The sequence below is a fragment of the Schistocerca piceifrons genome, chromosome 7 (genome assembly GCF_021461385.2).
Source record: "Schistocerca piceifrons isolate TAMUIC-IGC-003096 chromosome 7, iqSchPice1.1, whole genome shotgun sequence".
NCBI lineage: Eukaryota > Metazoa > Arthropoda > Insecta > Orthoptera > Acrididae > Schistocerca > Schistocerca piceifrons.
In genome coordinates this window covers 507,472,471-507,483,513 of record NC_060144.1, presented here as the reverse complement: position 1 = coordinate 507,483,513, position 11,043 = coordinate 507,472,471, and the positions used below count along the sequence as shown (strand labels likewise).

General features: G+C 43.0%; 1 pseudogene; it reads left to right on the top strand.

Moving 5' to 3' along the window:
• The first annotated feature begins 3,179 nt into the window (after positions 1 to 3,179).
• Positions 3,180 to 3,297, top strand: LOC124709442 (annotated as a pseudogene).
• Positions 3,298 to 11,043: the final 7,746 nt, after the last annotated feature.

Genomic DNA, 11,043 nt, shown 5'->3' with positions numbered 1-11,043 from the left:
TAGAGGCGTTGTCCTATGGTGGGCGACAATCAGCCAGTGTATCATATCACTGTCCGGGGCGTCTCCATATATATATATATATATATATATATATATATATATATATATATATATATATATATATACTTTTATTTATGAATTTGGACAGCTATGGACCGCATTCAACTTAAGACTTATGGTGTTTCTTTTTCTTCCGTTCTTCCCAGTACTTCATTTTCTCTCCAACTGCTCGTGTCTGCTCTTCTGTCCGCACTCTCTTGGGTCGAGGTTATGCCTCATCTTCTTCATAGTTTGCGTTTTCTATCAGTAGCTTGAAGTGATTCCTGTCACGTATTATTTCTTCTGTAGCACCTATTTTGTTGGCGGCTTTCTTTACTGCTTCTATCCATCCTACCGTGTTTTTCACCTTACTAAGGTAATTAAAAATTTTCTTTGTAATCCGTGTTTCTTCCATTCTTTTTAAATGTCCATAAAATATTAGCCATCTCTTCCTCATTGTATCTATGATCTTTTCTGTATTTTTGTATAAGTCTTCATTTCTCCTTTCAATCCACCTATTTTCCGTGTTTTTCTCAGGACCTGAAATCTTTCTTTGTATTTCTCTCTCTCTCTCTCTCTCTCTCTCTCTCTCTCTCTCTCTCTCTGTGTGTGTAAAGACTATCTATTTCCGTTTCACTAAAACAATGACACATCAAATTCATAAAATTTGTTTGGCCATAAGACATTCCACCGAGCGAGGTTGCGCAGTGGTTAGCACACTGGACTCGCATTCGGGAGGACGGGGTTCAATCCCGCGTCCGGCCATCATGATTTAGGCTTTCCGTGATTTCCCTAAATCGCTCCAGGCAAATGCCGGGATGGTTCCTTTGAAAGGGCACGGCCGACTTCCTTCCCCGTCCTTACCTAATCCGATGAGACCGATGACCTCGCTGTTTGGTCTCTTCCCCCAAACAATCCAATCCATAAGACATTATTTAACAGCTATGCTGTTTATGGTCGAAATACATCATTTTAAACTGTTTCCTCCTTAAATGCAATTTAATATCTGATATGACAATATAAGAATTATTACTCTTTTAAATTTCTATGTTCACTTTATTGTGTAACAGCTTTCTAACTTGAAACTATTAATAAGTAAGCTTCATAGACTATTGCAGAACGTGAAGTTCGCGTAGCCGTGTTAATCAGTGATTACGCTTGAATGACAGCCAATATCAAATTTTAACGCAAGCAGTTAAATAATCTAGTTCTCTGTATTGTTCTAATTTTGTCATTTTAAAATAACTTAAGACTTTCAGCAATTTACTTTCCGCAACTCTAATTCAGGCACTTCTTCACCAATCTATCATTACTGTACGTCGATAGGCGCATAATATTAACAAAATTAACTTGCATGTTAATAATTTCAAATTTGACTTCGATAATTACCACGTTACGACATGATTAAAGAAGAAAATCTATCCTTCCAACAAAGAATCAATCACTGGCTTTTAAACTTTATCTCGAAGCAACTCGAACTCCAAAACTTCATTATAGTTCGCTGGTATAATTACTACGCTAATCAATAGACGCGGTTGACGAAGATTCAGTTAATGCTGGTTTTTATTTACTAACAGTTGACAACTTACAGTGGTCGCACACGCTTGAGATCTCTCTGTGAAGTGACAACTTTCACATATCCATTTCAAATATCAGTTTTGTCAACATTCTACAGAGGTAACGCGGACAATGCTGACCGTATGTTCTCACCGCTACGGAGCGTTTGCACTCTTAGTGATTAATGACCTGCACCGTCAGTTTCCTGCGCCGGTGGAATACCGATGAACCATATGCCACGATATCCTCCGTACTACATGAAACAAACAGAAACGCAACAACATTTCACCATACATGTCATATAAACATGTTACGTAAGTGAATCATGTACTATTATGGCCTGCCTGATGCTCATTACATCTGGATCATCACAAAGATTACACTCGAACGCAAAACCAGGACACTCCAGAGTATGTCTGCCGTTACCACACTAGTCGTCCTCATTTCTCATGCCCCATTTTGCTAGGTTACTCTTCACCGTCGACAGAACTGCCCATAGCCGGTGAGCGTTCTCCGAGTTCGTCACAGAAGTTTAAAACCAGTAACCACATCGATTCTTCTGAGCTGCGACCTAAGAATCCGTAATTTTATTCTGTCTGGTACACCGAATTTGTCCCCTGCTCCATACACGGCATGCCTTTCGTGAAAAATCTGCTTGAATTTCTGGTTGTATTAATTATCTAGCCATTACGCAGTAGGAGCAGAAGTGGCCACTGTTGTATATGTGTTGTCGAAATGTGTGACTTTCACGGGATAAGCGATTGTGCGACTTGGTTAGTTTTGCTCCAGACTGGGAAGGTATGTTCAGAAGCAGAGAAACGCAACTGACAGAGGAAAAGACAAGGTTCAAAAAGAATAGATTTCTTCGTCACGAGATTGTTTAGCAATCGCGAAATCGCCATGGAGACACTCATCAAAGTCCAGAGGCAGACGTTACAAGAGAGGCGTTGTGCATCACGGGGAAATTTACTGTTGAATTTCCGAGAATGCTCGTTCCCAGAAGCCGGCCGGAGTGGCCAAGCGGTTCTAGGCGCTACAGTCTGGAACCGAGCGACCGCTACTGTCGCAGGTTCGAATCCTGCTTCGGGCATGGATGTGTGTGATGTCCTTAGGTTAGTTAGGTTTAAGTAGTTCTAGGTTCTAGGGGACTGATGACCTCAGAAGTTAAGTCCTATAGTGCTCAGAGCCATTTCGTTCCCAGAAGACACAAGCACCGTACACTACTTGCTCGTTCACATACCTCACGAAAAGGCCTTGAAGCTGAAATCACCGAGGCTTGTCAACACTCGCTGTGCTGAAAGATGAATTGCGGAGTGCAAATACAGAAGTCGAAGCCATTGGATGTAGGTTTGAGAACAAGACAAGTTCTACTTTATTTGCTCCACGTTAACTTGGGAGTATATCAGATCTTGGTGAAACTTTCTTGGCGGCGTACTAAAATCGTTCTTGTCGCAGGAGACAAGTGTAACATATGATGGTGTAATACTTTAGCACCTGTACTTCCGAAGATACAGAAAGTTGGAGGAAAGTGTCCAAAGAAGCGTATAAAACATTTGAAATAACATGCGTTATACAGTGATACGGCCAACGGCCTTGCCGCAGTGGTGATACCGGTTCCCGTCAGATCACCGAGGTTAAGCGCTGTCGGGCTGGGCTAGCACTCGGATGGGTGACCATCCGGTCTGCCGAGCGCTGTTGACAAGCGGGGTGCACTCAGCCCTTGTGAGGCAACTGAGGAGCTCCTTGACTGAGAAGTGGCGGCTCCGGTCTCATAAACCGACATACGGCCGGGAGAGCGGTTGGATGACCACATGCAACTTCGTATCCACATCCAGTCACGGCTGTGGGCTGAGGATGACACGGCGGCCGGCCGGCGCCATGGGGCCTTCCGAAGCCTGTTCGGACGGAGCTATACAGTGGTATAGTCTGTTGTTACTAATAGCGGATTACATGTTCCAAGACGTAAATGCCGCCGCCCACACTAAAACTGTTAGCTTTGAACTTGGGTAATTTATTACTCGACAAGACATTCACGCCTGCAGAGAATGAACACCCAATACGACGTCCGACATTAAATCCCAGAAAAATGCTGACTGGAGTATCGTATCAACCGTTGCAAAGAAACTACTACTATTATAAAGCTTGACAGATGCTGCAACAATGTGTCATGTTCGGGACTGTTTTCCCCACATTGTATAACAGTGCGATGATATTCGAATCGTTCCTGATATTTTATTTCTATATCTTATCAGTCAGTCAGTCAATGAATCAATCAATCAATACATCAATCAATCACTAGTATACGTTATACTACGTTCTAAATATGAGATCCATCGCAGAAGAAACTTTTTCCGGTTACGAAAAAGTATTCGCAAGCGATTCAGAATGAATATGGTATAGTAAAGGAGTTAATTCCGCAGCGTATCGAACTGCTTTTCCGCCAGGGCCTAGTGCTGTGTTCGCTAGGCACGTATCAAACTGCTATAGTTGTATCCTCACTGTTATAATTTATGGACGCCACTTTTATTGTGCGAATATTTGGAGATCTTTGTCTCTCTTACAAAGCACCGATTCCGGAACCTTAGTCGGCTTATTATGTGACAAGCAAATATTTTAATGAGTTTCAGTTTCCAAAGTCATTCCCCATAAAGTTTTCGGTCTTCCCGCGTGATGTCTCATTCTTCTCCAAGTAAAAGAAACGAGGGAAGATGCTCTCTGAAGATTCCGCGGAAATTTAATTTCTGGTTCATCTTGAGCAAACGTAGTATGCTATCTAATCCTTTCATTGCAGTAACATGACACGTATTTCGTCTGCCGTTGTAAACTCCTGAAGTACATACTGGGCGGGGGATCTGCCGTCCATTATGGACTTCTGAACGTGTCCGCTGCACGTTCAGTTTGCTCCGAGTCCACTTTCTTTGGCATCCTGCGACGACTTGTACAAACAATTTCATTCAGAGGTCGCTGTTTTCTTAGCGGGTTCCCGAATGTAGCAGCGCCCTCTGCGGCCTGCGTTATTTCAGCGGGCCCTGCTTTTCTTGGCAGCAAGTGACTCAAAGACAGCGCGCTACGTCTGGCCGAAGCCAAGTGGAGAAAACTCTCCCGCCTTCTTCTCCTGGCACTTCACTGCATTCCGCGCCGCGTACCGGCTGGCGTTTCTGTGCTTCGTTTGAAGCGTTGCGACTTACATTGGACCAGTCTTGGCTTAGTGAATATCGAGGGTAAACGCCACAAACTTAATAACCAAAAATAAATTACCAGTAACATTAAAACCGAATGTAAATACATAAAACTGCAACCAGTCACTTTTTGTATAATTATTTATTATTCCATGAACCGGTTTTCGAACCTTTTAAGGTTCATCTTCAGTTAGTTTCTGGAAGTGACATCATTATTTCTAAAAATTGTTTTCAAGATTTAGATATTAATTATTATATTATTATATATAATTATAATAATTAATATAACAATTATTGTGTTATACTAATCCATCAGGTCACCAGGGGTTTTCACTGATATCGATAAAGTTTAACAATGTAGGGAACTCTGTTCACTTTCATTCACAAACCTTTAGAAATAATTGGTTTCAAATCAAAAAGATACAAAACTGTCTACTTATTGTTCCTTATTAACTTTGCGTATTTTCAGTTATCATAAAAGAAGATATTGGAATGCCTGTAATATTGTTATTGTTTGGTCTTCAGTCCGAAGGCTGGTTTGATGCAGCTCCCCATGCTACTCTATCCTGGGTAAGCCTCTTCACCTCCAAGGAACTATTGCGACCTACAATTTTATAAATCTGCTTATTGTATTTAAGTTTTAGTTTCCCACTATCCGTCTCCCAAACCCCCTCCCAACCCCTACTCCTCCCCCCCCCCCCCCACCAGTCGCCCACACATACACACTTCCCTCAAATACTAAACTGGTGATCTTTTGATGCCTCAGAATGGTTTCCGCTGAACGATTCTTTCTTCTACTTCCGTTCTCCCACAAGTTTACTTTCTCCCAGTTTTATTCAGTACCTTCCCATTAGTTACGAGATCTACCTATCTAATCTTAGCACTCTCCTGCAGCACCACATGACAAAAGCTTCTATTCTCTTTTTGTCTAAATTCTTTGCCGTCGGTGTTTCACATCCATACATGGCTACTCTCCAAACAAATATCTTCAGAAAAGAATTCCAAATATTCAAGTCTATATTCGATGTTCACAAATTTCTCTTCTTCAGCAAAGTTTTTCTTTGCTATTGCCAGTCTACATTTTATGTGCTCCTTCCGTTCGGCATCACAAGTTATTTTGGTGATCAAATAGCAAAACTCATCTACTACTTTCTCATTTCCTAATCTAATTCCCTCAGCATCAGGTGACTTAATTCGACTACATTCCCTTTCCCTCGTTTTGCTTTTGTTGATGTTCATCTTATATCCTCCTTTCAAGACACTGCCAATTACGTTCTACTGCTCTTTCAAGTCCTTTGCTGTCTCCGACAGAATTACAGTGTCATCGGTACATCACAAAATTTTTATTTCTTCTCCATGAACTTTAATGCCTACTCCAAAATTTTCTTTGGTTTCCGTTACTGCTTGCTTAGTTGCTTCTCGAACTGCACTTGTCAAATTACATATTGAGTAAATCTCAGTCCTTCCAATCATGAGCACTTCCTCGATTCTCATTCTGCCGAGCCAGTTGTTCTGGAAGCTTTCTGAAGAATCGTTTCTGTACTCGATTAAAGAACTTCATAATTATCGACTTTCTACTGTGCCTTCACTGTTATGAGAGCACAGTCAAGTGCGTTGTATTTTTCAAGGGCCTTCCGTGCCCTTACTCAGACTGGTATAAATCACATTTCCACCCTTGTTTATCCTGTAGACGCCTTTTCATCTGTGCATAATTACCGATAATTACATCCACTTGAACCTGCAACTGTAATCGAGCCTTAGTCTCGCTGCAAAATCAAATTTTGCCTCCCCCAATTCCACATCTTTCCATCAAACTTACTTCCATTACCAAACCAAAGATTCTTTGATGCTTGAGGATGTGTTCTATCCATCGATTCCTCCTTTCAGTCCAGTTGTACCACTGATTTCTTTCTTCCCCTACTCGATTTAGAACCTCCTCATCAGAAATTCGATCTGCCTATCCAATAATCGGAATTCTTAAAGCTTCTATTCTCTTGTTAACTGAACTACTTATTGCCCAGTTTCTCTTTCGGATACACCACACAAATACCTTAAAAAGACTCGCAGAAATATACGTCTTTATTAGATATTTCTTTTTCAGAAATGCTACTCTCAATCAACATTTTAAATACTCCCTACTTTAGCCATCATCAGTTATTTCGCAGTTCACCTGCTAGTTCTCGTGTGCCGGCCGAAGTGACCGAGCGGTTCTAGGCGCTACAGTCTGGAACTGCTCGACCGCTACGGTCGCAGGTTCGAATCCTGCCTGGGGCATGGATGGGTGTGATGTCCTTAGGTTAGTTAGGTTTAAGTAGTTCTAAGTTCTAGGGGACTGATGACCTCCGTAGTTAAGTCCCATAGTGCTCAGAGCCATTTGAGTTCTAGTGTCTAATTTTACAGTTTAATTCTCTCTGCGTCGTCTGATTTAAATCAAATACATTTCTATGTACCAATTTATTTTTGTTAAAGTTTATCATACACTCTGTTTTCAAGACACTACCCATTCCGTTCAGCCGCACTTTGAAGGCCTTTTATCGCCTCAGAAAGGATTACAATATCATCAGCAAACCTCAAAGTTTTTATTTCTTTTCCCTGAACTTTAATTCTCTTTCCAAATTTCTCCTTGGTCCCCTTTACTGTTAGTCTATGTGCACACTGAACTACATCGGCAATAGACAAGAACCCTGCTCCAGTCTCCGCTCATTTACTGCTTCCCTTCCATGTCATACGATCAGTATTGCCTCACGTTTTCTTTTGTTCTTCCTGTGGTCGGCTCCTAGCGTTCTTCCCATTCTCTGTGAAATCATGCGCATTAGATTAGTATTTTGTAACAATGACTTATAAAACTGATGGTTCTGCAATATTCTCGCCTGTCATCGCCTGATTTCTTGGGAATAGTTACTATTAAACACTTCTTGAAGTCTGGGGTATTTCGCCCGTTTCTTGTATCTTGCATACCAGGTGGAATAGTTTTCCCATGGTACATTCTCCATATGACCTCCATAATGCTGAGAGAATCTTTACTACTCCTGATGCATTGTTACGACTCAAACCTTTCAATGCTCTCTGAAATTCTTCTCACTTATCGTATCTCTGATTTCATCTTCATCTACTCCTTTTTTGCATTCCATAACTATGTCTTCAAGTTCGTTTCCTTATATAACCCTTCTATACATTAACTGTATTTTTAAGTTTTCCCTTTCTTCCCTCCTGAATTCCTTATATTCATACGGTTATTTCTGTTTTGACAACAGAGTCTAATTTTTCCACTGTTTGCTTCGGCCTTCCCACTAGTCATGCATGTTTCTACAACTTTACGTTTCTTTTCAAGCCTTTCCCAGTTTAGAATTTTTTCACTTTCTTGCGATATCGCTTATTATGATTTGGTTCCCATTAATTATTTTTTCCAGGTTTCTCCATTATGCCAAAGTTAGCATCGTTGGCCAAGAACGGATGCACAGACACTCAGAATGCCAAGTATGTAATTTCCATACTCATCTTGAGGACATGAGCTAGTTTTAATAGGAATAAGTTTGTTTTGACTTTCAGCAGTTCACGATTCTGGACCCAAATCAATACGCTTGCTGATTCTCCCTTCAATGCTTGCTTATCGGAGCTGCATTTATTAGAAGTCGAATATAAATGTCACTTCTAGTACAAAAACGAGAGCCCGCATCTCGTGGTCGTGCGGTAGCGTTCTCGCTTCCCACACCCGGGTTCCCGGGTTCGATTCCCGGCGGGGTCAGTGATTTTCTCTGCCTCGTGATGGCTGGGTGTTGTGTGCTGTCCTTAGGTCGGTTAGGTTTAAGTAGTTCTAAGTTCTATGGGACTGATGACCATAGATGTTAAGTCCCATAGTGCTGAGAGCCATTTGAACCATTTTTGAACAAAAAAGAGAAACATTTAAGCCACAAAAATACACTCTGAATCTATAAGCTTCATGACAACGGAGCAATGGGTGGACTTGGGTCTCTGTAACTCTGAAAACACTTAAACAATGGAGCATCCAGGATGGAATGTAACAATATTGTGAGAAGGAAAGTTGCTACTCACCACACAGCGGAGATGCTGAGTCGCAAGTAGGCACAACAAAACGAATCTCACAATTAATGCTTTATCTCACAATTAATGCTTTCGGCCATTGGCCTTCGTCAACAATGGACACACATGCGGGCACACACACACACACACACACACACACACACACACACACACACACACACACACAAACACACAAAACACACGCAAACGCAACTCACACACATGACTGAAGTCTCAGGCAACTGAAACCACACGTGATTTCAGTTGCCTGAGACTTCAGTCATGTGTGTGAGTTGCGTTTGCGTTTGCACGCGTGTGTGTGTGTGTGTTTGTGTGTGTGTGTGTGTGTGTGTGTGTGTGTGTGTGTGTGCGTGTGTGTGTGCGCGCCAATGGCCGGAGGCATTAATTGTGAGATTCGTTTTGTTGTGCCTATCTGCGACTCAGCATCTCCGCTATGTGGCGAGCAGCAACATTCCTTCTCACAATATTGTCAGAAAACAGTTTGCTGTATTTCTGAGGGAAACACGCCTTTGTCATATACGAATGAAAAGTTAACGACTGACTTTTTTGTCTGTGAGTGTCACGTGGAACCGCAATGGAGCAACCACAGCTAAACCAAGAACAGACAGAACTCTTGTACTGACGGACAGCGATCGTCATGCATTTTCGAGGGTGTTTGTAAAAGGGTCACATGAAATTGGCACGAGGAATCGGAGAATTGCAGCTAGCATGGTGGCGACGCGTATGGAGTTAAAAACAATGGGGTGCAATGGTCCAGCAGCTCCTATAGGCCACACATTTCTGTACTTAATGATAAGCTACTGCACAGTGGATGAGTTGGAAGTAGGCGGTTTGGAGCGATGAATAATGCTATAGCCCGTGTCAATCCGAAGGCGCTTCAGTCTGGAACCGTGCGACTGCTACGGTCGCAGGTTCGAATCCTGCCTCGGGCATGGATGTGTGTGATGTCCTTAGGTTAGTTAGGTTTAAGCAGTTGTAAGTTCTAGGGGACTGATGACCTCAGACGTTAAGTCCCATAGTGCTCAGAGCCATTTGAACCATTTGAACCAATCCGAAGGACGTTCTGGGTTTTGAGAATGGCTGAGACCAATACCTGTCATAACATGTAAGAAGAACAGTGAAATACTGGGGACATCATGTTACGGTATTGGGGTGTTTTTTCGTGGCAAGGCTGTGATCACTTTACCTTGCTTAAGGAAACGCAAAATCTGAAAGGATATGAACACATTTTATAGCATTGTGTACCATGTACAGCAGAGGAACAGTTGGGAGACAATGATTGTATCAGCATGGCAATGTACCCAGTCATAAAGAAGCATCCGTAAGACAATGGTTTGTGGAAAACAACATTCTTCTAACGGACGGACCTACCTAGAGTTTCGACCTGAATGCAATGGAACACCCTTAGGATGAGTTAGAACGCCGACTTCGTTCCCAGCACCTTCTCTGGCTTCAGCTCTTGAGGAAGAGTGAGCTGTCATTCCTACACAGAAATTTAGGTATCCCACTGAACACCGAGCAGATTTCAAACCGTCTAATGGAGTCACCTAATATTATCGTACACAAATGCGTATCCCAGTACTTTTGATCACATACTGTGTACACTCCTGGAATTGGAAAAAAGAACACATTGACACCGGTGTGTCAGACCCACCATACTTGCTCCGGACACTGCGAGAGGTCTGTACAAGCAATGATCACACGCACGGCACAGCGGACACACCAGGAACCGCGGTGTTGGCCGTCGAATGGCGCTAGCTGCGCAGCATTTGTGCACCGCCGCCGTCAGTGTCAGCCAGTTTGCCGTGGCATACGGAGCTCCATCGCAGTCTTTAACACTGGTAGCATGCCGCGACAGCGTGGACGTGAACCGTATGTGCAGTAGACGGACTTTGAGCGAGGGCGTATAGTGGGCATGCGGGAGGCCGGGTGGACGTACCGCCGAATTGCTCAACACGTGGGGCGTGATGTCTCCACAGTACATCGATGTTGTCGCCAGTGGTCGGCGGAAGGTGCACGTGCCCGTCGACCTGGGACCGGACCGCAGCGACGCACGGATGCACGCCAAGACCGTAGGATCCTACGCAGTGCCGTAGGGGACCGCACCGCCACTTCCCAGCAAATTAGGGACACTGTTGCTCCTGGGGTATCGGCGAGGACCATTCGCAACCGTCTCCATGAAGCTGGGCTACAGTCCCGCACACCG